The 23,997-nt window shown below is 49.4% G+C and overlaps 1 protein-coding gene across 5 annotated transcripts in view; it reads left to right on the forward strand.

Moving 5' to 3' along the window:
• Window positions 1-23,997, forward strand: part of SLC39A11 (solute carrier family 39 member 11) — a 265,991-nt gene that overhangs the window by 46,931 nt on the left and 195,063 nt on the right. Inside the window, exon 1 of one of the 5 annotated variants that reach the window (XM_081804589.1) lies at window positions 20,701-20,821. The exons of 3 other annotated variants lie outside the window; for them this stretch is intronic. The gene's annotated coding sequence lies outside the window, so the exon portion shown is untranslated. Of the gene's footprint in view, window positions 1-20,700; window positions 20,822-22,774; window positions 23,186-23,997 lie in introns of those variants that run through there. One more of the 5 variants, XM_081804591.1, reaches the window with a different exon arrangement.

A 23,997-nucleotide genomic window follows, 5' to 3' on the forward strand; every position in this document is an offset into this window, starting at 1 on the left:
AAAAATATTTACTGAGCCTGCCCATGGCTAGGCACTGTGGTACAGTATTGGACCAGGTAAATCCTTGCTGTCTTGGTGTTCCAGTCTGGTTGTAGAGACAGTCAATAACCAATAGACGTATGCTGCCACTAGTGAAATAAAAGAAAAGTGTAATTTTGCCGTTTTTGGTAGGGGGGAGTGGCACTGGGGCTTCCAGGAAAGAAATGGAGGGGGTGGACCCCCTTACCACTCTTCCTTAGCCAGATAAATGCATCTGCAGAAGCCTACAGTTGGAGCTTAACTATGGGAAACCTACTTACCATAGATTTTTTTAAAAATTGGAATGAAATTCACGTAACATAAAATTGACCATTTTAAGTGAACAATTCAGTGGCACTTAGTACATTCACGACGTTGGGCACTGCCGGTTGTATGTGGTTCCAAACCATTTTCGTCGTTCCAAAGCAAGACCTTATACCCATTAAGTAGTCACTCCCCATTCCCCTTCTTTCCGGTCCCTGACAACCACCAATCCGCTCTCTGTGTCTATGCATTTACCCGTTCTGCCTATTTCATATAAATGGACTCATACTGGGGCGCCTGGGTGGCTCAGTTGGTTAAGCAACTGACTCTTGATTTTGGCTTAGGTTGTCATCCTAGAGTCATGGGATCCAGCACCCCTCCATCCACTCCACGCTCAGTGGGGAGTCTGCTTGCGATTCTCTCCCTCTCCCTCTGCCCCTCCTGCTTGTGCTCTCTCTCTCTCTAAAATAAATACATAAATCTTAAAAAGTAATAAAGGGACTCATACTATATGTGATCCTTTATGTCTGGCTTCTGTCACTAGTCTCATATTTTGAGTTTCATGCACGCTGTAGCATGATTCAGTACTTCGTTCCTTTTAACGGGCGAATAACATTCCGTTGTATAGATAGACCCATTTCGTGTATGCATTCATCCACTGATGGACACTTGGGTTGTTTCCACCTTTTAGCCACCTAGGATAGTGCTGCTGTGAACTTCTCTGTACAAGGATTTGTCTGAGTGCCTGTTTTCATTTTGGGGGAGGGAGGGATCACAGATATTTGCAGCTTCGTGACCACTCAGGTTCCATCCCATGATAGGAAGCAGAGCGATGGCGTGAGCTGCCCCAGGGAGCTGGTGGGAAACCGGGAACCGGGCTACACTTTCTGTTACTTCCGTTCCTTTCCCTCCTGGCTGGGCTGGCGTTCATTCTCTCCCTCCTGCTCTGAATCTTGAAAAGTCCCTGCCCTCCTCACACAGTCCCCAACTCCCATAAGCCACCTTTACTCAAAGAGAAGAGCAATCCACGGTCAGCCATTCTGGAGCCCCAGAAGGCCCTGCCCACTCTGGCCGCCTGGTCCCCATCTGCAGCCTCTGCAGGGGCCTTGCGGGGACGGATGTCTCCTGATGCACTGACTTCCCTCTGCGGTTCCCAAGGGAACGGGAGGTAGGACCAGGCTATCCTCCAGGGTGACTTCACATCTGCCCCCAAATAAGTCCTTTTGTGAGGCATCCTTTGCTTGGGGGCAGTGATAGATGTTATGGGCCAGGGGAGAGGATCAGGGGATGTTGTGGAAGCCCCTCCCCCTGGAGGAAAGCACGCCCTTCCCCCCCCCCCAGGTGGATCCCCTCGCCGTACTGGATCTCTGCCTCCCCCCCCGCCCCCCCCTTGGATTTCCCAGGACAGGGAAGAGATATTTGTCTTGAGATTGAGGTTCAGAAGATTCTAGGATTCTCTAATCAGGTGGCAGAGGAGGCCTAAGTCCTTGGTTCTGAGCTTCTCTTTTTAAATGCTTCTGTTTCAAGGTTGAGTGATTTGTTAAATTCCAAGGATCACTGTTTGGTGACACCTGAGAGTGCCATCCCTGGCCGGGTTAGATATAAGCCAGAAGAAGGAAAATGGAGAGTGGGAGAGAGAGAAGACCAGAGCATGCACAGTAGGAGAAGACACACACCCAAGAGAAACATATGATGGTGGAGAGGGTCATGCCTCCATGGGTTCAGTAGCCCTGTTGTCTCCGTCTTTGACCTTGAGGGGGCTGACTTTTCTCTAGTGTTTCAGCCTCCCCAGCACTCAGCAAAAACCCAGCATGTGGTAAATGCTCAGTAACAAGTCAATTACTATAACTGTGATGAGGCTAGGATGGGGCACGCAGAGCTGACCAAGCTCCCACCTTGGCCTAGACCATTGGATTTCCCCGCCCCGAAATGGTAACTCATCTGTTGGGCAAGCAAGTAACACAGTTACCTCTGCTCCAAACAGAATCAAAATGAAATGTCAACTAGTAGTTTGGGTTCAGTTCTGGAAACAATCATGTTTCCTGCCCAGGTCAGCCTGCCTTCAGGTCCTCAACAGTCTGACTGACAAGAGTTGCGAGAACTCTGTATTTGCTTATTAGTCTAATGGACAGACTGGAAGGTGGCTTCCCAGGGCAGAGCTGCTTTTATGTTGTCCTGTTTTCCTTGGGCATAACTTACCACTGGGGAACATCTGCATTATCTAATTTATTCCTTTGAAGCATTTCATTTTCGTTGATTGCTGCTTAAAGGTCATTTCCAAATAAACACGGAAAGAAAGGTCACCGCACCCAGTGGAAAGATCGGCTTTGGTCCTGTCCAATTCTAATGCGGACCTCCTCTCCGGCAGAGCCTGTTCTTTGAGTTGTACGTGGCTAATTGTGTTGCCCTTTGATTCTCGGCTCTGGATTTGGGATGGGGGCTAGCAGTTGGATGGCAACAGGTGCACATCTCGCTGCGAATCTTTATTTGTGGAAGTGTGGGCGAAGGTGTGGGGGCAGGAAATGGGGATTAAGTCATTTCCAGAAATCACTAGGTAGTAATCCAAGTTCTGGCTGGCATTCCTGAACAACTGTGCTCCTGGCCTAGATGAATTGGATGCCTCCAGACTTGTAGATGAAATCGTGGGTTTGCTGAGCAAGAACACAAGGAAGGGAGATTATGGCAAAAGACCAGGGATGTTCACCTTTGTCTGTGTTTTCCAAATGGTAAAGAAGGAAAAGATTTCAAACCAAGGCTCGTTGATTTACTGCCAGGCTCGGGGTGTGTTCTTAGAACCGATTAACTGCAGATGGTTTGTGTGCACAGAGAGGAAAGACTTGAGCTACAAAGAGGAAGCTGCATTGACGTTATCCATTTGTTTTCGCTGTTGGCTTACTTGGTAGATACGCTGTGGACCTGGGATCATGGGATTTTAACAGGGCATTCACTACGTGGGCCTGAAGCGGGGGGGGGGGGCGGGGGAATCGAGAGCTGCCCACAGGGGCCACATCCCAGGTAGGTGTGGGTGAAAATGAAGGGAAGGGCATCAGCACGTAAAGATGGGTCGCCAGGATGAGGAAAAGGATTTGTGGTCAGGAAGATCAAGAGGATTAAGGAGGAAGATATAAAGGCAAAAAATAGTGGGAGAACCAGAAGTGAACTAGGTTGCTGGGAGAGGTATGTGTATGAGACAGAGAGAGAGAGAGAGAGAGAGAGAGAGGTGGCTTGTGTAGAGCATGTGGGATTCCACAGGCTAGCCTCAATGTCAAGAGTGGCCCAAGGCTCTGTGCCGAGGGCTTTCCCTGTGCCATTCCCGCGTCCCAGCAGCTTTGAGTTCTCCCATTTTATAGATGATGAATTAGAGCCACCAGTCCATGAGAGGTAGAGGTGGGTGGGAATCCTGGGTGTGGGATACCGGGTCTCACACCCTCCAGCACTGCACCGCATGCCTCTCTGAGGACCCAGCTGACACCTGAGCCCAGAGGAGGGCCTCACACACTGGGTGCCACACGACGGGCCATCGTTGTCTATCCGATTTGGCAACCACAACAACAGAAGAATTCCCACTGGCTGATAATGGAAGTGGAATTTGGAGACCCCCTTCAGAAGTGTAGTTCGGCTGTGTCCATCAAGATAAAACATGCTCATACCCTGTGTCCCAACTTGCTCCTCCAGGATTGGCTCCTGCAGAAATGTCCTCAGCGGCGCTTAAACACACGAGAGGAATTGTTAGAGCGTCATCTGTCCTAGCAAAATATTAGGAACATCCTAGAAGTCCTTCAGGAGGTCAATTCGAATACAGTTCATCTCCTCAATAGAATTGCTGCAGGGAACAGAAGGAAGAGGTGGAGTTATGTGGGATGGGCTTGGGGAGAGGTCTGTGGTGAGAAAAGTTGTAGGATAAACTATATATGATATCGTACAATAATCAATCATTACATAATCATTATATTTATATATTATATAAATGTATTTATTTATTTTTTATTTATTTATTTAAAAAAGATTTTTTTTTTAAAGATTTTTTTTTTTTTATTCATGAGAGACAGAGCGAGAGAGAAAGGCAGAGGGAGAAGCAGGCTCCCAAGGAGCAGGGAGCCCGATTCGGGACTCGATCCCAGGACCCTGAGATCATGACCTGAGCCGAAGGCAGACGCTTAACCATCTGAGCCACCCAGGCACCCAGTATATAAATGTATTTTTATTTATACAATTTTTAAAAAATATTTATTTATTTATTTATTTATTTATTTATTTATTTATTTATCAATCAGTCAGGGAGAGAGAGAGAGAGCACAAGTAGGGGGAGGAGCAGAGGGAGAAGCAGGCTCCTTGGGACTCCATCCCAGGACCCTGGGATCATGACCTGATGGCAGGTGCTTAACTGACTGAGCCACCCAGGCGCCCCTATTTATACATTTTTTTAAGGAGGCTTCACGCTCAGCATGGAGCCCAACGCAGGGCTTGAACTCACAACCCTGAGATCAAGACCTGAGCTGAGATCAAGAGTCGGATGCTCAACCGAGTGAGTCACCCAGGCACTATTTATATATTTTTTATATAAGAAAATACACGTAAATATACATAACATTATATAATTTGAAATTATATGTATATATATGTTTCTATGTATATATCTGTGTAAGTATATAGATATATGAAAATGCACATGTAGGTATATAGATACATATATACTTTTTTTCATATATCTATGTACTTACGTATACACACACATACACACACATGTACACCTATGTGAACTTTTGGGGGATGATGTAGAGGACGCTGGTGCATTTTGATGTGCCACGCAGCTCAAGAGATGACCACTGATTTGGTTCAGCCACTGACTTAGATAAACTAAGGCAGTGGTTCTTCCTCTGTCTCTGCCCTGACACACTAAAGGATTTGTGGCCCTCCGCCCCCAACAGCGTCCCCAGGGCAGTTATTCTCAATTACAGGATTTTGCCAATCGAGAGGTTATCTCAGACACTCTGGTCATTAGTGTGGGATCATGCCTCAGTCTCAGTCTCTCATCTGTAAAGTGGGCATGGTACAGATGAATAAGGTGGTTCTGAAGATCAGATACATTGCAATAGGTAGAGTACTTAGAATGGCACTTCGTGCAAGGTCACGTGGTAGCTCTTATATGTAATTTAAAAAAATTCCCAAGACGGTCCCGCTACACCTCCCTGCCCTCTCCACCCCATCCCCAACCTGACTGGTCAAGAATCTCCAGTCTAAGCTGGAAGGAGGTCTTTGAACCAATGCATTCATTGGTGAACTTAGCAGATTTATTTAGTGTGCACCTACTGTGCAGATTCATTTCCGTAGGTGCTGGTGATACAAGGCTGTGTGCTTGGAGCTTTGATTCTCATAAGGAAGACACACACCAATCAGACACAACACAACAGTAACCCTTCCCCTGGCTCCCCACAGCTGAAAACAGATCAATTACATGTTGCAAGTGATTTAAGTGTTCGTATGCTGATCCCAAGATCCCCACCCTTATCCGTGCTCCCTTCATTCAATGACTATGTCATGATCGCCTCTAAGTATTTACAGTCCACCGTGATGTGCAGTGCCCTCTGCCGAGCCCCCAGCCGTGATGGATGCCTCAGGTTCTTGAAGTCTGTCTTGCTGCTGAACATCCTAATTCCCTGAAGCCCAGCAAAAAGGAAGGGGCCGCCTCTCCCTCTGGGCCAGGCCAGCGGGCTCAACCGTCTGTTGCTCCCCATGACACATCAGCCACTGGGCTCATGCCCCAGTTCCCTCTAGGTTGTCCTGATCTGGCTGTAAAGCAATTATTTTAGCCTCTAGTCTATTCTTGTTGGATCACCAAGGGACCTCAGAGCTCCCACAGGCCCCAAGAGAGAAATCTGGTTGAAAGGTTGGGCAGTAGATAGCTGGCTGCATAAATGTCTTCTAGGACTGCTTATCATGCTGATGTACTTGGTGCTCTCTCTGGTCTCCTGACTCACTTGAGAACTCTGGGGTTCTGGGTCCTAAAGAGGGGTTCGTGCCTGGTTCTCAGGCCCTCACAGATGCCCCAACTCAGCTCGTGTTCAGGGGCGGAAGCCAGCCTCTGCCAGCAGCACCCAGCTGTGCTCCAGATGTCTAACTCACTCGGCCTGGCAGCTCACTGCACACTTTGTTGTAGCCCCTCTGTCATTGAAAGGGGCCTCGATTGGTTGGAGGGAATTCAGAGGAAGCCACAGCAGTGCTGCGAGGATGGGGACATGGGACTGATGTAGGGTTCAGTGGGAAAGCCCAACGAAGGATAGGAAAGGTGAGAAAAGGTCCATCCATCATCTTTGAGCATGTAATACATCATTGTACAGAAGGTAGTGACTACCTGTGGTCTAGCCATGCTGAAGAAAAGGTTTAAACTGCATCATAAGAGATTTCAGGTGGACCAAGCAAAGTGAGATCGCACAATACTGCATTTTACTGAACTTGAGACTCCAGTCACCCAAGGATGCACTAGGAATGCATCAGGGAAGAAAAAGAAAAGCATACTGCCAAAACCAATATGACTTACTTATACTGAGAAATTTTCAGTTTTACTCATTGAGAGAACTCTTTTCTGCTTAGTTTTATATTATAAATACACGTAAAGGAAAAAATACCTATATGCATACATACATATTATATATATTATAGATACATATAAAGGAATAGAATTAAAATTAATTGCAGGAAGAATCACTTCTTGAAACTTCTTCATATTTGAGACTGATGTTTCTCAGCCCCTTTTCAGGTTATGTATTTTTTTCCCCTCATATACAGTATAGTCCCTATCTAGAGTGTTGCTGCTGTAGAATTTCTTAAAAGAATCCATAAAGAAGGGGCGCCTGGGTGGCTCAGTCTGTTAAGCATCTGCCTTCAGCTTAGGTCATGATTTCAGGGTCCTGGGATCGAGCCCCGTGTCGGGCTCCCTGCCCAGCAGAGTCTGCTTCTCCTTCTCCCTCTCTCCCTCGCCCCTGCTTGTGCTCTCTCTCACGTGCTTTCTCTCTCTCTAATATATAAATAAAATAAAATAAAAAAAGAATCCATAAAGAAATAAAAGCCATTGGGGCTGATCTCTTGATGTAAGCCAACCTTGTATATTTAAGCCAAATGTGTGGAGGAGTGCTTCCCAGCTTGAACAGCGTCAGAATATCCTGAAGGGCTGGCGGAAACGCATGTTGTTGGACCCCACTCACAGATTCTGGCTCAATTGGTCTGGCATGTGGCCTGAGAATTTGCATTTCTTGCAAGATCCCAGGTGATGCTCATATGCTGATCCAGGGACTCGTGTAGGACTGGGCCACTCTGCTCCCTCCAGGAATGTTACTGAAGACATCCGATTTCCCACCTCTATGCTCCCTGACCGTCTATCTCCTAGGGGCCAGAAGAGTTCCCCTCGGCTTCTTCCCCACCTGCAAGGTCCTACTGAGCGTTTCAGGCCTCCGCTTCCAATGTGGGCGCATGATTAGGCTTTGATGACTGCTTCCCACCTGCCACCTGGCTGATGGCAAAATGAATCAGATTTCCGAGAGGCCAAAACGGGGGTGGGGTGGTGGTGCGTGCATCTTAGAATCAACACAATACAATAGTTAGCCCTGTCTACATGCCTTGAGTGAGGGTGAGGCTCAGGCCGGCCTGGAGCCAGAGGTGGGAGCTTCTCCCCTGTCCCCAAGCCTCCTGGGGCTACTCAGACAGAAAACAGCATTACCAGCAGTAGGGTCCCCCTTATGTTACCAGGGCTGAGGACTGGGCCAGATGGCTTATTTACTCTGGTGATTCTAACATACATTAGCCAGCATTTTTTTTTTTTTTGTTAACAGTGCTGTTAGAAACCCTCCAGTATCATTCAGCGTGGCATTCCAATAAAAAGGCGAAAAGGGCCTTCCTTGCGCTCTGCCAGTTAAATAATAAAGAGCAGCTGTAAGCAGAGAGGCAGGCAGCATGAACTTGATGGCAGTCGGGCTGCTTGTCTTCATTAATGTCATCTACAGAAAGCTTTGCCTTAGACATGAGTAGGCCCTTAGGCCACCCAGCTGGTTCTCCCCAGGAGCCTGCAGGGATCAGCTTGGCCTGGTTTTTGAGACTTTAACGAGCTCCCCAGCAGGCAGACCATCTCCCTTTGCTTCCTGTTGCCCTAAGAGTGCCTCTTCTTTGTCTAAGATGGTGGTTCTCAGCTGGGAGCTCTTCGGCCCCTTGGGGAGATGCCGGGCAATGACTGGCGACATTATTGGTTGTCACATTGGGAGGGGGCCCTCCTGGCGTCTAGTGGGGCGAGGCCAAGGATGCTGCTAAGCATCTGACCATGCACAGGACAGCTTCCCCCACTGCAGAGAATGAAGTGGCAAATGTCACTAATTTGCCTAATAAAGCAACCACTGGATCCAAGATGCTTGTGCTGGACTGTTGCATTATCCTTCTTGAAATTTGGAGGAGAGAACCAAGAGAGAAAATAAAACGATTCTTTAGGCAGTATTGCTCCGCAGCTTTCCTGCTGTGTGATGCTGTAATTGCTAATAAAAAGCTATAATTCACTTGGCACCACTTTTGGATGGTTTCCCCTGATATTTAAACAATAAAAGAAACGGCGCATGCACAGACTCACAGACTGTTTAAGGAACAAATTTTATGCAAAAATCTCATGCTCCTGACACTTGAGTGTATATAGGAACATCCCCCCGGGGAGGGGGGTTCTGCTTAAACTGTTTGTTCTGGTTCATCAGGTCGAAATGGGGGCTGGGATTCTGCACCCCTCCCAGGCTCCCCACCTGGGAGCTGCTAGATGGGCCTATGCTGCAGGTGCGTGGCTCACACCTGGAGGAGCCAGGTACTGACGGCCTTCAGCTGCCCTTCATGTGTGTGATGTGATGTGGAGGGACCCAGAACCGTTCTGAAGAAAACCAGAAGTCTTGCATCCGAGACACCCCCCAGTCCTTTGAAACCAGGATGGTTGGTCACTCTATGAGCCCCACCATATCCCCAGAGGAAGGACAAGTTTGGACCGTTCAGATTTCCTTTAACGAGGAAGGTCTGAGTCCCATGCAGTGGGAACTCAAGGGAAGCTTTTTTTTTTTTTTTTTAAGATTTTATTTATTTATTTGAGAGAGCGAGAATGAGAGAGAGTACACGAGAGGGGGGAGGGTCAGAGGGAGAAGCAGACTCCCCGCTGAGCAGGGAGCCTGACGCGGGACTCGATCCCGGGACTCCAGGATCATGACCTGAGCCGAAGGCAGCCGCTCAACCAACTGAGCCACCCAGGCGCCCTCAAGGGAAGCTTTTTATGTATTTTAGTCTCTCTCCCATTCTGGGGAAAGAAGCGGGTATGAGTCAGGAAACCCAGCTGCTTGACATCGGGGCACATTTTTGGTATCACCAGGAACTGTGTTTCTCATCCTCTGTCTGTGAAATGTGCTGTTCTCTGAAAGGTCTTTCAGCCTCTAGTCTTTTCTTCTTCCCATCCCTGTTACCCTCTGCTTCTAGATTCTTCCCTACCTCCTCCTTGGAGCAGGCCATTCCCCTATGCCAAACTTCCAGTCTTTCCTGACTGATAAAGTTCTTGAGGGTTTTGCCCACAAGGAAGTAAGTTTTGTGGTGGGTAGAAAGTGTGAGATGTTTCCAAACTCTTAAGTAGCTTATGTTCTCAATGGGTGACAAATACACATGACTTATTTTTTAAAACGGTCTGAGATTTTATATAATAAAGAGCTCCCATGCTGCATGGAGCATAGAGTCTGTGTTGATGTGGATTTGCAGGTGAATTAGGGTAGACTCAGGACGCACGCCATCCAAACCCTCAGTATTAACCCACTCTGGTTAATTTCTGCCTCTGGGCGTTTGCTTAAACTGGTCTCCCCGTCATGATTGTGTTTTCCTCTCCTCCCTGTCTACCCACATCGCTCTCTGTCCTATAAGGATCCGGCCCTCACCATCGCCTCCACTCTCCCAGCCCTTAACGACCTCTGCTCTAGGACTTCGGCATCATCGGCGTGGCCCGTTTCCAGCTGATAGTAACCACCACCTGGACCGATGAGGGTTCGGAGATGGGAAAGCCTCCAAGAGAAGAGGATGAATTAGCACTTATGGGGAGGAGATTATCTGAGGGTGAGCTCCTCCCCAAACCCCCTGCCAGGCTTGTCACCTCAAGCCCCATGGGCCCCCTGGGGTGGCTGCTGCACTTCTTCTTTGATTAATCTTGTGCTCCGGGGTTTTCCTGAGGTCGTGTTCGGGAAGTCTTGCCTAGGAGTGTGTACTGTAACAATGAAGAGTCTTAAAAAATAGTAGGTCACCCCTCATTTATTTGACAATTATTTATTAAGTATCTTCTCTGTTCACCAGAGGGATAGCACGCATTCATTATAATTCCCTTTAGAGTTGAAAAGCCTAATTGGCGTATGTATTAGAACAGCAGTGGACAAGGGCTGGGAGCTGCTCACATAGTTAACTGTTTTGCATCGATACATTTACATTGTTCTCCTGGTTTCTGGAAGCCAGGAACTGTGTGTTTCATTTATTCTTTACCCCTCCACAGCTGTGATTCCCAGCTTGGGGTTCTTGAGCTTGAAGGAGCTACCTAGTATCGTGTTTATCAATTATTAATATTTCCAAAAGCCAAACGAGGCAAAGGCAAATTAAAATCTAATTTCTTTGCTTTGGGCTGGAATGATAGCCTCTCAGCTCTATAGCTCTGGTATCTCATGTCGATCTGAAGCTCTGATCAGTAGTTACATCAGTGTGTCTTTAATGAATTTTAAAATGGGGAAAATAACGCTGGCTTAACATCATTTGGCTGACGAAATTCTTTTAAACTGTTTTGGGGGGGATGGGGTTGGATAAATAATAACAGGTAGCTTCTAGTCAGCACAGAGATAGTTACACACTGGATAATCAATGCTTGTTAAAGTGAACACAAAGTAGATTTTGGTATGAACATGGACCAGAGAGTGCTTTCCCCACCATGGCTATAGAAGGTTCTGGAAGAACTCAGAACAGCCTTCTCAACCCCAGGTGGAGGCACCTCAGGGGACGACATTCTGAAGTCCGACTGCCATGTGACCTCCTGACAGCAGTTGGGTATGTGTCAGGGGTCCTGCATGAAGCGCCTCTTTTTGTACTTCCGTGGAGCTGGAGGGAGGAGAATGGGAGCGTCAGTTGCCCCATACTTATGGGTACTTGCCTGGGAATACCTAGGGAGCATTTGGGATGGCCAGAGGAACGGGGCCTCTGGTGGGCAGTGGGAGCTCACCCGTCTGTGGGCGCCTCAGGGCTCAGATGTTCTGAGCCGCGGCGCCGCCAACCATCTGTCTGTGAAACTGGAAGGCAAGAGTGTGACAGGCCCGCCTGGTAGTGACAGGCGGTCCCCAGGGGCTCCAGGAGGCGCCTGTGCATGTGGGAGGGGGGGAGGGAGGGACCTTCCTTGGGCCTTCGGTTCTCATCACTCAGAGACTACCTCATTCTGCAGCTGACCTGGTGAAGAGCTAATGAGGTGAAGACAATTCTTGGAAATGACTGATTAAAATAAATCGTGGAAAATTTCCAGGGAACCTGGCTTTCCAAAGACCTGGGTGTTTTAAACATCCAGGTGGCTTGGGATGCAAGCACAGAGTCTATTTTATGGACTGATAGATAGTCTTCTGCTGAGAATTCGTAGAACCTGGCTGGGGTTTCTCTACTGGCTTTCGGTGTCATGGTTTAAGCTCAGTGAGCCTTGTTTCCTGTATTCGCTTTCTTTTATACCTTATTAAAATATTTTTAAATTATAAAAGGAACATAGCATTACAGAAAGGGGGAAAAGCTCTACATTCTCATCACCCAGTGCCCCAACTAATTTGTATGAATTCCCTACTAGTCTTCTGTTACTTGTGTATTTTTTTTACTAGTGTGATAACAAAGTGGCATATTTTTGCCTATTGCTTTTATCGCAAAATATGACATAAATATTTCCTATGTTGCCATGATATTTATCGTTTTTACTAACCGCATGAAAGTCCACAGCATTTATGTTCTATAATTTATCTTTTTGTTGAGCATTAGGATGACCAATATCTTTTTCTGTCTGTAATTTTAAATAGTTTTATTAAGGAAGTTCCTGAGAAATCATACTGATGAGCCAACCCCATTAACAGGAGCAGAAGGCACAGGGTAATTTGTGAGCCTCCATCATTCCGTTTAATTAGGCACATGATTTATTCGAGTGCCTTTTATGTGGAAGGGCTTTCTGTCTGTATTATTCTTGCAGATCCCCGTTGACAGTTCCTGAATGTGCGGCAAGATTATAAAGCTTTGCCAATTATGCCCACTGTAGGTAAAAGACCAGTGTGAATCCGTGTAAAGTTTCAATTACATCATATTTTTTTAAAAAAATTTAACTACTTCTTTTTAAAAAAGATTTATTTATTTATTTGAGAGAAACACAGAGAGAGAGCAGGAGGAGGGGCAGAGGGAGAGGGAGACAGAGAAATCCTCAAGCAGACTCCCCGCTGAGCACAGAGCCTGGGGGCAGGACTGGATCCCAGGACCCTGAGATCGTGTCCTGTGGCCAAATCAAGAGCCGAGGCTTAACCGACTGAGCCACCCAGGCGCCTCTCAATTATGTAGTATTTTTATACAATTTTAGAAATCTTACTATGAAAATAGCTACAGTATTCCACACTCTTGCTTTGGGGATGTGTTAAGACACAGAATGGGAATGTCAGTTGTTTGCAGTATGCCCGGAAAGGACCTGAAATATTTTTATTAGCTTTGGTATCCTGACCCGTGTCCCTGTAGTTTTGCTTAAAATAATCATTTTCATGGTTGAGCTGCAAGGCTGTGACTCTGATCCGACAGCCTAGGATGATTAAGGACTCACAGATGTGTGACATGTGGGGGAGATGGGGCCAAGGGGAGGCCTGGGGTCCGCCCCCCGATTCTGGCACAAACCACCTGCCAGCCCAGGGTTTGCGCCGCCATCGGGGAAGGAAGAGGCGTGGACCAGAAGCTCTTGGAGGTGCTTCCCAGCACGAAATTTCATGGTATAAGCCACGGTGACCTTCTGCCCTGTGTTAGTTTGCTGGAACTGTCATTATAAAGCACCACAGACTGAGTGGCTTCGACAACAGAAATTTGTCATCTCAGTTCTGGAGGCTGGGAGTCTGAAATCAAGGTGTGGGCAGGGTCGGCTCCTTCTGAGAGTCCCGAGGGAAGGATCTGTCCAGGCCTCTCTCCTCAGCTTGCAGGTGGCTGTCTTGTCCCTGTGGCTCTTCACGTCATCTTTCCTCTATATGTGTCCCTGTGTCTGGAGATTTCCTTTTTATAAGGACACCAGTCATATTGGGTTAGGGCCCATCCTATCATGATCTCACCTTGACTTGATCACCTCTGTAAAGACCCCATCTCCAAATATGGTCCTATTCTGAGGGACTGGGGGTTAGGGCTCCAGCATGTGAATTTCAGTGGGGGGTGGGGTGGGGTGGGGGACCGGACACAGTCCAACCGATAAGGAACCCAAGGGTGGAAGCTGAACTAGGAAGCCTGGTGACCTCCTGTCAGGTTGAGAAAGTCCTTTTTAGCACAAAGAGATGGCTTCCTCCCTCCCCCTTTCCTCTGTCCCTCCCTCCTTCCCCCTCTCGTCTCTCTCCTTCTTCCCCATCCTCTCCCTCTCTCCCCCTCTTCCTTCCTTCCTTCCTTCCTTCTTTCCTTCCTTCCTTCCTACCTCTTTCTTTCTTTTCTTTCTTAAATTAGGACACAAAAGAACTCCTCAGATACACTTGGGTAAAACCTTGCTCCCAGTCTGTGGTCTGGCACTGTTTTGCTTTGGCAATTCAATCAGGGAATCCATACTCAACATAGGAGGAGCCTCAGAGGTCACCTGGTCCAGCCCTTACATTTTTCAGTTTCAGAGAGGGAAAGAAACGGGCCCAAGATTGCCCACTGAGTTATTGGCCAAAAAGAACAATAAAAAATAAAAAAATGTGGAGCTCAAACAGCAGTACCCTGATTCCTTAGAAGGAGCCTGCATGCTTCCTCCCTGATTGCTTCTGTCACTGCTGTCGCCCTGGCAGGTCCCTGAGGCCAAGGGCACACCTGGCTTAAGTGACAAATGCCTCCATTCATGCTCACCTGGGCGCTGTCATGCACAAGCCCACAGACCCAAAGGAGGGCTTTCCTGAACGAGAGCTCAGGTGTCTGAGGAAACTCTCTGGCTAGGAGGTATTTTACTCTTTTTATTCACCTGCCACAGACATATTTTGGGAAAGATGTGAAGGGATGTGTTTAAGGATGAATTAGGTTTCCTACAGTGACTTGTAGGGGGGACGGTTGGGGGCTGCGAGGGGGAGGTGTGGGCATGGAAGAGACAGGAATCTTGGCCCAGCCGGCAGAAAGGCTGGCGGGAAAATAGGACATGGGTTCATTTACGGATGGATCATTCGGGAAAATGGAGAGCCCAGTCAGATGTCTGGGGATCCGGCACCCGACTGCCTACTCAGCCCTCTGATGGTGGCAGAGGGATGGGGAGGGTGTGGTCCTTGTGCATTTTGCTCAGGGCAACTCCTGGTGCCTGGGGGCTTCCCCACCAGCTTGTGGTAGAAATGATTGGAGTCAGGGTGCCTTGGTCTCCCGGCGGCCATAGCAAAATACCCTAGACTGGGGGCCTGAAACAATAGAAATGGATTCCCTCATGGTTCTGGAGGCCAAAAAGTCAGAAAGTGAGAAGCAGGCAGGGCCGTGCTCTCTGAAGGCTCTGGGCGAATCCTCCCTTGCCCCGTCTAGCTGGTGGTGGTTCCCGGCCCTCCTTGGCTGAGGCCCTGTTACTCCGGTCTCTGCGTCTATCTCCACATGGCTTTCTCGTCCCTGTGTCCTGGTCCTCTCCCCTCTGTCTCTTGTAAGTACACATGTCACTGGATTTAGCACCACCCGCTTGATCCAGGATGACAGCCCCTCCAGGTCTTTACATCAGCAAAGACCCTTTTCCCCAATAACGTCCCATGCACAGGCCCTGGGGTTAGGATCTGAATGTATCTTTTGGGGGGTGACCATTCAGGGCACTACATGAGGCTTCCCAGATGACCCCACACCGCACCCACACATCTCCAGTCCTGGCCTTGTTCCCACCCAGCTCAGTCCGATGGGACCTGGAGAGACTCGGGGAGTCTGCTCCTCCCTTTGACTGTGGACGGTTAAGGGACCACCTCCCCGCCTTCTTCCCTTCTGCACATGAGGCGGGCTCCCTCCCCACCAGCCCATCTTCTGTGGCTCCTGCTTTGCTGGTGCCATTCCCTGGGGGGTTTGACAGCGGGAGACCACCGTCCTCGCTGGAGAGGTTCATCCACCCCTATCATTAGCCCTCCTCGAACCTCTGCTGATGAGATGACTTTTGTTTCTGCTCCCTCTTGGAGAGAGGAATAAACTTTCTAGCATTCCTGCCTCCTTCCCCATTCCCTGGGGCCTCTTACGATCTTTGCAGGCCCCTAAAGAACTCCTGCATTTTTTAAAAAAGATTTATTTATTTATGAGAGAGAGAGAGAGCACGAGTGGGAGGTGCAGAGGGGGAGAGAGAGAGAGAGAATCTCAAGCAGACTCCCTGCTGAGCGCGGAGCCCGATGTGGGGCTCGATCTCACGACTCTGAGGTCAGGACCTGGTCCAAAAACAAGAGTCATGGGCTTAACCAACTGTGCCACCCAGGTGCCCCAAGAAGTCCTGCATTTTGAGATCTCACCGCATATTGCACCAAGCATATTAAAATGTTCCCACATTCCATATTAAGTATGTTCTTCCCCCTAAAATGATCAGGAAGATTTCTGTAATTTTGCCTTTGAAATCATTTGGCTCTAAGCTTATTTAATTTATGATTGGCTGTGGTTTCTTGGCCATTATTGTGCATACTTAAGAATTCTCCTGAAGTGAGAAAAGCTAAGCCTCAGATTGTGTTTTGAATGTAATTAAATTTTTCTGAACACCAAGGTCAACAATTAACGAAGGTTTATAGACATTTAGTTAACCACTTATTAATTTAAATTTCCAGTTTTTTTCTTATTGAACCAAAAACTCAGTATTTTTTTACAACTCTTAACCATGTCATAGGCCCCTGGAAAACTTGGGGAGCCCAGATATTGGTCCACTAGTTTCTGATTGCTGAGATGGGTCTGCTTTTCCCCTTGCTGTGTCCTTCCTTCCCACAAGAATGAAATTTCTCCTTCCCAAAGCCCAGGCTTCCCAGCAGGGTGTCTACCCCTCTTTCCAGTCTCCTGGGACTGCCTCTGTCCCCTCCTCAGGCTGGCTTACACCAGCACCTTTGGCTCTCACCTCTGCTTTCCCTCCATCCTGAACATCCTGGTTCCGAATCTCTCTGTGGACCTTCTTTTTTTTTTTGCTGAATAACCAACCCTGGCACGATTTCCTCGTTTTGACATTGTGGCCTTCCTCCATCCTGACCTGCCACCCCAGCACCTGTGACAGGGCCAGCTTCACGGGTGTGAGACCTGCACATGTGTGAGGGGTTCCTCCATCGGAAAGGCTCTGCTCTTGGCTTAATGCCCTGCTGTCACCATCTTGAGATTTCCTAATAATTTTATCTCTTAACTTGGGTTTTGTAAGCAAAGTCCAGGTGGGACACTGGAATCCTCAGTGAGCAGAGGAGAGATGCAGAAGAAAAGAAGGGCTTTATTAATTAGTACTTTTTTTTTTTTTAAAGATTTATTTATTTTAGAGAGAGGGAGAGAGAGCAGGGGGAGGGGCAGAGGGAGAGAGAGAGGATCTCAAGCGGACTTCATGCTGAGTGTGGAACCCAAGACAGGGCTCAATCTCAGGACCCTGAGATCATGACCTGAGCTGAGATCAAGAGTCAGACGCCCAACCGACTGAGCCACCCAGGTGCCCCAATTAGTACTTTTGAGGGCACTTTTTTCCTGCCTTTTGAATAAGTGGCCTCCCGTTTTCATTTTGTGCCAGGTCCCACAAATTATATAGTCTGTCCTGCCTAGTCATGATGGTGGGCAGGGGCCGAGTGTGGGTCCTGGTGGTTCCTGGTGCCACAAGAGAAAGGTAGCAGTGAAACTCGATGCTTCCATGCAGACGGGAGTGTGTTAGTTTCTGAAACAAAGTACCGTAAACCTAGTTGCTTAAAACACCACAAAGGTATCATCCTACAATTCCGGAAGTCAGAAGTGCTAAAATCAAGGTGTTGGCAGGACTGTGCTCCTTCTGGAAGCTCTAGGGGAGAATCTATTTCCTTGCCTTTCCGGCTTCTAGATGCCCGTGGCATCCCTTGCTCTGACCTCTGCTCATGTCCTCATGCCTCCTTCCTCTTTTCCCTGATGGGGACCCCTGTGATGACACTGGGCCCGCCCAGATAACCCAGGATAATCTCCCCACCTCAAGATCCTTCACTCAGTCACAGCTGCAAAGACCCTTTCTCCGTGGGAGGTCTCTATTCACAGGTTTCAGGGATGAGGACATGGACATCTTCATGGGGGTCACTATTCTGCCTACCAGAGGAAGCTATTTGCTTTCCAGCTGAAATCTCTAAGTATGCACCCAGGGCATGTCAGGTTTTGTGGGTTCTGAAGTGTATGCAATTTTAAGGGTCTTCTCTAGGAAAAAAAAAATAGAAATGTTGGTATCAAAATAAATATTACTTTAGTATGAGGAAGAAATCACAAGATCTTAGATTGAGGTCCTTTTCTTCTGAGGCCTCTGGGAAGTTATCAGCAACGACATGAGCCCCGGTCTCCTCCCTACCTTGAACACTCTCCACTCCCAGCAACCTAGGGGCTTAGTTGACCTGGGGGTAGCAGGGACCCACAGAGTGCCTGGCACTGAGGCTCCTGAAATAGCCATCTTGTGAAGGCAGGCAGTCAGGAAGGAAGGAGAGAGGGCCAAGGGATAATCTTTCAGGCTGCCATGGTGGGTGCTGGGCTGGGTGTTGGGGGCTTCGCTCCAGTCACTGTCTCAGGATAGGGAGGCTGAGGCTGGGAGGGGTTGGGTAATTTGTCCAAGGAAACTCATGTGCCAAGCTGGGATTCCTCCTAGGCTGTCAGATTCCAAAGCCTGTCCTTAGCAGCTACAGGACCTTGTAAGAGATACCAAGATCTCAGACAAGGGAGGGAGGGCAGAGCGGGAGGGGGGAGGGGAGGGAGGGACGGGGAGAGAAAGAAAGACCCAGGATCGGCTGCCTCCACCCCCACCTCCACCCCACCCCCAGGCTCCAGTGGCTTACCCAGATCAAGCAAGCCACAGTGATTCCTCTGGAAAGGGCCACCATCCCACTGCCCTGGGGTTCCTTTGCTGACTGCCAAGATCAGTTAGTTTTATGGGCTTTGGATACTTGAGAGGCAGCCCTCATTGCCTGCCTAACACCCTGCCCCCCCTTTCATTAGTGCCTGCTCTGGCCTATTCTTGCACACCCCCTCCCTCCTCCCCTGTACCATTTATGGAGGCTGCAGGGCACCTTTGTTCTTTGGGGAGAGACTCGGGAAGGACAGGGGTGGCTGGAGATAAGAGCCAGTGTACTGAGCTTTAAGGAAACAACATCCTCTTCTGTCCCCACTGTGAGCACTTCTTACCATGGGGGTGTGTGAGAAAGACAGGCAGTTTGGATGTTTGGCTTAGTGGTGTGTGTGTGTGTGTGTGTGTGTGCAGGGCTCATTGAGGGAAAGGAGGGAAAAGGTGGGGTTTGTCCCTTGGGAGTTGGCCCCCCAGCCTGAGGCCCACCCAGGGCTCTGCTGACTAGGTTGTTCAGTCTGTGAACCCTGTGTGTCCCATGCAGGAAGAGTACCATCTCTGGAGTCAGCTGGACTCAGATTCCCTCACTACCCTGTCAACCTGGGCTCACTACAGAGCTTTCTTGAACCTCAGTCTCCTTATCTGTAAAATGGAGTGTCTCAGCCCATTTGGGCTGCTATAACAAAATACCACAAGACTCATGGGGTGGCTCGTACACAACAGAAACGTGTCATGTCACAGTTCTGGAAGTTGGAAGTCCCAGATCAGGGTGTCAGCGTGGTGGGCTGAGGGGCTTCTTCTGGGTCACAGACTTCTCATGTGTCCTCACACGGCAGAAGGCAGAGGGAGCTCTGCGGGGTCTCCTTGGTAGGACACCAATCCTACGCAGGAGGGCTCCACCCATGAAATGCATATGTTGCAGCCCAGACCCCCCAGTGTGACTACATTTGGAGATAGAGCTTTTTGGAGGTCATTAAGCTTAAATGAAGCCATAAGGGTGGGAGTCGTCATGCAATCGGATTGGTGGCCTTACAAGAAAGAATAGGAAGGGAGAGAGATCTCTCTTTCTCCGCATGAGAACAGCGAAAAGCCAGCTGTCTGCAAGCCGGAAAGACAGCTCTTACCAAGGACCAAATCTGCACCTTGATCTTGGACTGATCCTGGACTTCCTGCTTCCGGAACGTGAGAACATAAATCTCTGCCGTGTAAGCCCCCTTGGTCTGTGGTCAGACAGCTGAGTCTGGCTCTCTCCTTGGTCTGAGAATCTCCTGAGGGCAGAGAGCACCCTGCAGTCTCCATGCCATCTTCTTTCCCGACACTCCACGCACGTGGGGCCATCATCAGCGCGGATGGCCGCCTTTTCCTGGATAGAAGCCAGCTCCTATTGGATCCCCTGCTCTGTGGCCGCTGTGATGATGAACAGTTTTTCTGAGCAGGTTACCCTCTGGTAGGTTCATGAGATACAGTATGGGCCACCCGGTTAAATTAGGATTTCTGGTAAACAACAAATATGAAGTATGTTTTGAGCCTGAGTATCCCAAATATTGCCCAGGACACACTGACAGAACAACACCCTTTGTCATTTATCTGAAATTCAAATTTAACAGGGCATCCTGTTTGCATTTTTGCCTAAGCCTAGAAGTTCCACCCTCTGGTCTTTTTATAGAAGGCCTGGAGAGCATAGCTCTTGACCTGCAGCAGTGGTTCTCAGAGAGGGGTCCCAGGACCAGAGCATCAGCAAATCCTAGTTCAGAACAGAAAATCTCTGTCTCCACCCAGACTTCCGGAGCTAGAACCTCTGCGAGGGCCTGCATTCTGTGTTTTTGACATTCCTCCTGGGAATTCTGATGGGAGCTATAGTTTGAGGGCCATTGACCCCAGAAGGATGCTAACAGTAGGAGGTTCCCGCCCCCCCCCCCACCAATCTTCCCCTCCCTCCCCCCAACACATCCTGCTCTGCTGCTCACTCAGGGCCTCGGACTCAGCTGCTAAGTGTAGTGACATAAATGATGTCAGGGACGTTACAAGGTGCTCTTTGCGGGATTTCTGTGGCTTCATAGGAGACTGTGCAGTCTTAGGCATGCAGAATGTTCTCCGCTTGGCCTCCGGGCTCTGTTCTACCCGCCCCATCTGTTCCCGAGCCTGCAGAGGGCTGTGAACCAGAGAATTTATTCTTCGGGCGGGATCTGCCAGTCGCAGCCAGGCGGGGAGGGGCCTGGTGGCTGGAGGGACACGTGTGCCGGGAGGGAAGCAGGAAGTGACTTCGGGAGTGGAGCCGGCCGAGCCAGCGGCAGCGGGGCTGATGGAAGTGGAGTGGGGGCTTGAGAGGGCACCGTAGTGAGTCAGCTTTTTCTCCCTTCAGCGCCTTGGTTGGGCTGGAGGCCCGGGGTCTGGGGCCAGCAGGAGAGCGTGGGACTTGGAAGGGCGAAATGGAGTTTGGAAGGGGGCGCCCCCGGGGGTAGAGGAGGGGGTCGGAGGAGAAGCAGGGCGGCTGTGGCAGGTGGCCGAGGAGGGCAAGGCCGCCCGGAGCCCCCTCTGCCTCTGGCCAGGGTCAGATGGAGGGTGTTGACCTACCTTCCTTTGACAGTGGCTCACCAAATCCTCTTTGTTCAGTGCATCCCCGTGGGCATGTGGGGGCCCCCCGGAGCCCCGGGAGCAGAGGTGGCTACAATTCCAGCCCTTCTGCGTCCCCTCCCGCTCATTCTGGGGGTCAGCACGGCCTCTCGAACTCGACTGGAAATCTGGCGACCATGCAGCAGGCCTGAGCTTGTGCATTGCTAACCCCTCCCTGGGTCCGTGGTCCGCGGACCGCACTTTGAGCAGCGAGGTATTAGAGAACTTTTCCTACAGTCCCATCGGCCCAAACCCGAGTCCCGTTGCTGGATTCTCCTCGTGGAGTCGGGCCGTGTATGTGTGCAGTTTTATTAGGTGCTGTTCCCACCTCTGCAACATCACCAACATCTTGAGGCTCTTGGAAGCAGGGCAACAGGTTTGAGAGGAGAGAAAAGCAAGAAATCCTCTGTCAGGGTCCCCTCCTCCGCGGTCGTAGCAGAATGTGGACACAGGTTGGGTGGTGTTGGCATCTTTAAAGTTGGGGAGGGCAGGGAATAATCCTCACTCTTGCAAATTAATCAAGGTTTATGTGTTAACATCCGGCTCACAAGGAAGTCTGAGCCCCATCGTGGAAGCTGATTTTGAGGGGCTGTGACTGGCACTCCTGTCCTCCAGGTGCTACTGGTCGACCTTTTGGAGAAAACGTTTCCTTCTCTTGAGATTCTGCGTCAGCCTGGCCAGTCCCTCCCTCGTAGGGCAGGAGAACTCACTTTCAAAGCTCTGGGTCTCTGTCGTAGACTAGTGCTTTGCACTGCAACGCGTGTGAGAATCCCTCACGGAACTTGAAAAAAATGCAGATTCTGATTCAGCCTGAGAGCCTGCATTTCCCAAGGTGGGACCAGCTCAGGTCACCCTTCCAGGAGTGAGGATTTAAAATAGCAAATGGAAGAAACTTCTCCTGGGGGCACTGGGCTGGCATTATCATTGGTAAATACTGTGACTCTTGGGATGGAAAGGATGTGCATGGCCTCACTGTCCCTTTTCCTTATGTCTCGGGTGCTCAGGTAAATGGAGACAGGCTAGGATAGTGCTTTCCCTCTCACTAGCCCCCAGGAACACCCAGAGCTCTCTTGTTGGCTGGCCCATAAACCCCACGTTGACTTTGGCCTGTTGGCAAATGGAAATGGCTTCCTCTTTTCTGTTTTCTTAGCTGTTGAAAGGCACATTCAATACTGAAAAAAAAAAAGGTTGTTTTTCTTTTTTGACCTGTCTCAGATGATAAGTACTAAGAGGATGATAGCTATAGGCCTTTGTAAATGCTGTTTCAGATTTTATCCACAAGCAGCTAGAAATAGAAGGGTGGTGTCATGATCCAGATGTCTTGGTTTACAAACAAACATGAACCACTCATTTTACGGTGACACTTAACAAGATGAAGTATGTAGATAGGCGGGCTTTTAAAAAATACGGTATTTTTTCTTTATTTGGTACAGTCACCGTCCTGAGTTTTATTCAGACACAGTCCGAATCCATAGATGCTGTTTCTCCTAGAGGCGTCCTGGCTTCGGAGCTGAGCCTGGGCTCACCTGGGCTCACCTGGGTTTGCAGAGACTCACAGCCTTACCAGGTTACAATCCTAGCTGTGCTGCCGAGCCCCTTGGCATAAGGGCCCCGTCCACCCTCTGCCACAATTTTCTTATAGGGTTAACAGAGTCAGCGTCTCTAGCTCTTGAGCTGCAAGCCCAGGGTTGCTGGTTGCTCACAGAGTGCTGGTACGTGGCAGGTCTGAGCCCACTGGGTCATGTCCAGCTCTGTGGGTGCTGGAAGACCAGTGGGCAGCTGAATGAGCCCTTTGAGATGAGGCTCTGAGCCCTGATGTTTGTGTACACAGGGCTTTTCAACAAATGGGTTTCTCTGCCCTGTAACTTTCCACAGCAAGAGTCTGATCCCCTGTCATTTCAGAGCTAGAATTTCAAATGTGCTAAAGCTCAGAGGAGGTTCTCTGAGCAAAACCAAGAGGAAACGGTACTTCCCTTTCTCTCCTTGGTGGGCAGTGGTAGAAGTTCCTTTTCAGCAGTGGTGTGTCAGTTGACAGGGAAATGCCACTTAGAGCTCTATCTCCTTGTCCTTGCTGAGTGTCCTATCAAGGTAAGCTGGCTCTTTTTGATACAACAGGTATTTTTCAGATGCCAGGAAGCCCGATTTTACAGGGGTGCCAAGTGTGAGAAGGCACTGTCCCTGTTCTTCAGCTAACGATATCAAAGATGAAGGAGGCAAGCCTGCACAAAGAAGCACCGCAGATGGGCACTGGGATGGGAGTGGAGGGGGCTCTGGAAAGCATGGAGTCCACACTGGCATCAGGTGGGCAGCAGAATCTGCCCTGGGTCAGCTGGCGGCAGAGAAGGAAGGACGAAGGCATTCTGGGAGGGAACTGGATGAAGAGTGACTTGGAGCCGGGACCATCTGGGACTTGTTGAGGGTGTCATCAATGACTCAGCTGAGCCAGAGTGCAGGGCCCACACAGGGGGTAGTGGTTGAAGAGTCGACGGGCTAGTTGGACAGCAGTTGGGGCGTATGCCCTTGGCAAGTCACAGGGGGGCTGCCACGGGAGCCTCCGTGGGGAGCCATTGAAGGTTTGGTCAGGACTTAGGAGGGAGAGGTTCAAGGGAGAATCTGAGTTAGTCACCTGTATTCAGAGGAGAGAGAACAAATGATGGACAAGGGCAGATAAGAGTAGGCAGAATGTGCTGGAAGGCTGTAATCAGACCCTCCTGTGCTCTCTTCCTCCCAGCTAAATAATCCACATTCTGTGAGCTTCTCTTTGGAACTCTGTCCCAATGTCCTAACCTCTTCCGTGGGCTCCCCTGGCATCTCCCCAGGTAGCCCCAGGTCTGTCCTTTCAGGGTTGGATGGTTTCTGACATGTGGTGGGCCTGGATGGAGAGGCTCGGCCTGACTCCG

This window comes from Leptonychotes weddellii, chromosome 15 (assembly GCF_054177405.1).
Source record: "Leptonychotes weddellii isolate Sample4059 chromosome 15, ASM5417740v2, whole genome shotgun sequence".
NCBI classification, from domain to species: Eukaryota; Metazoa; Chordata; class Mammalia; order Carnivora; family Phocidae; genus Leptonychotes; species Leptonychotes weddellii.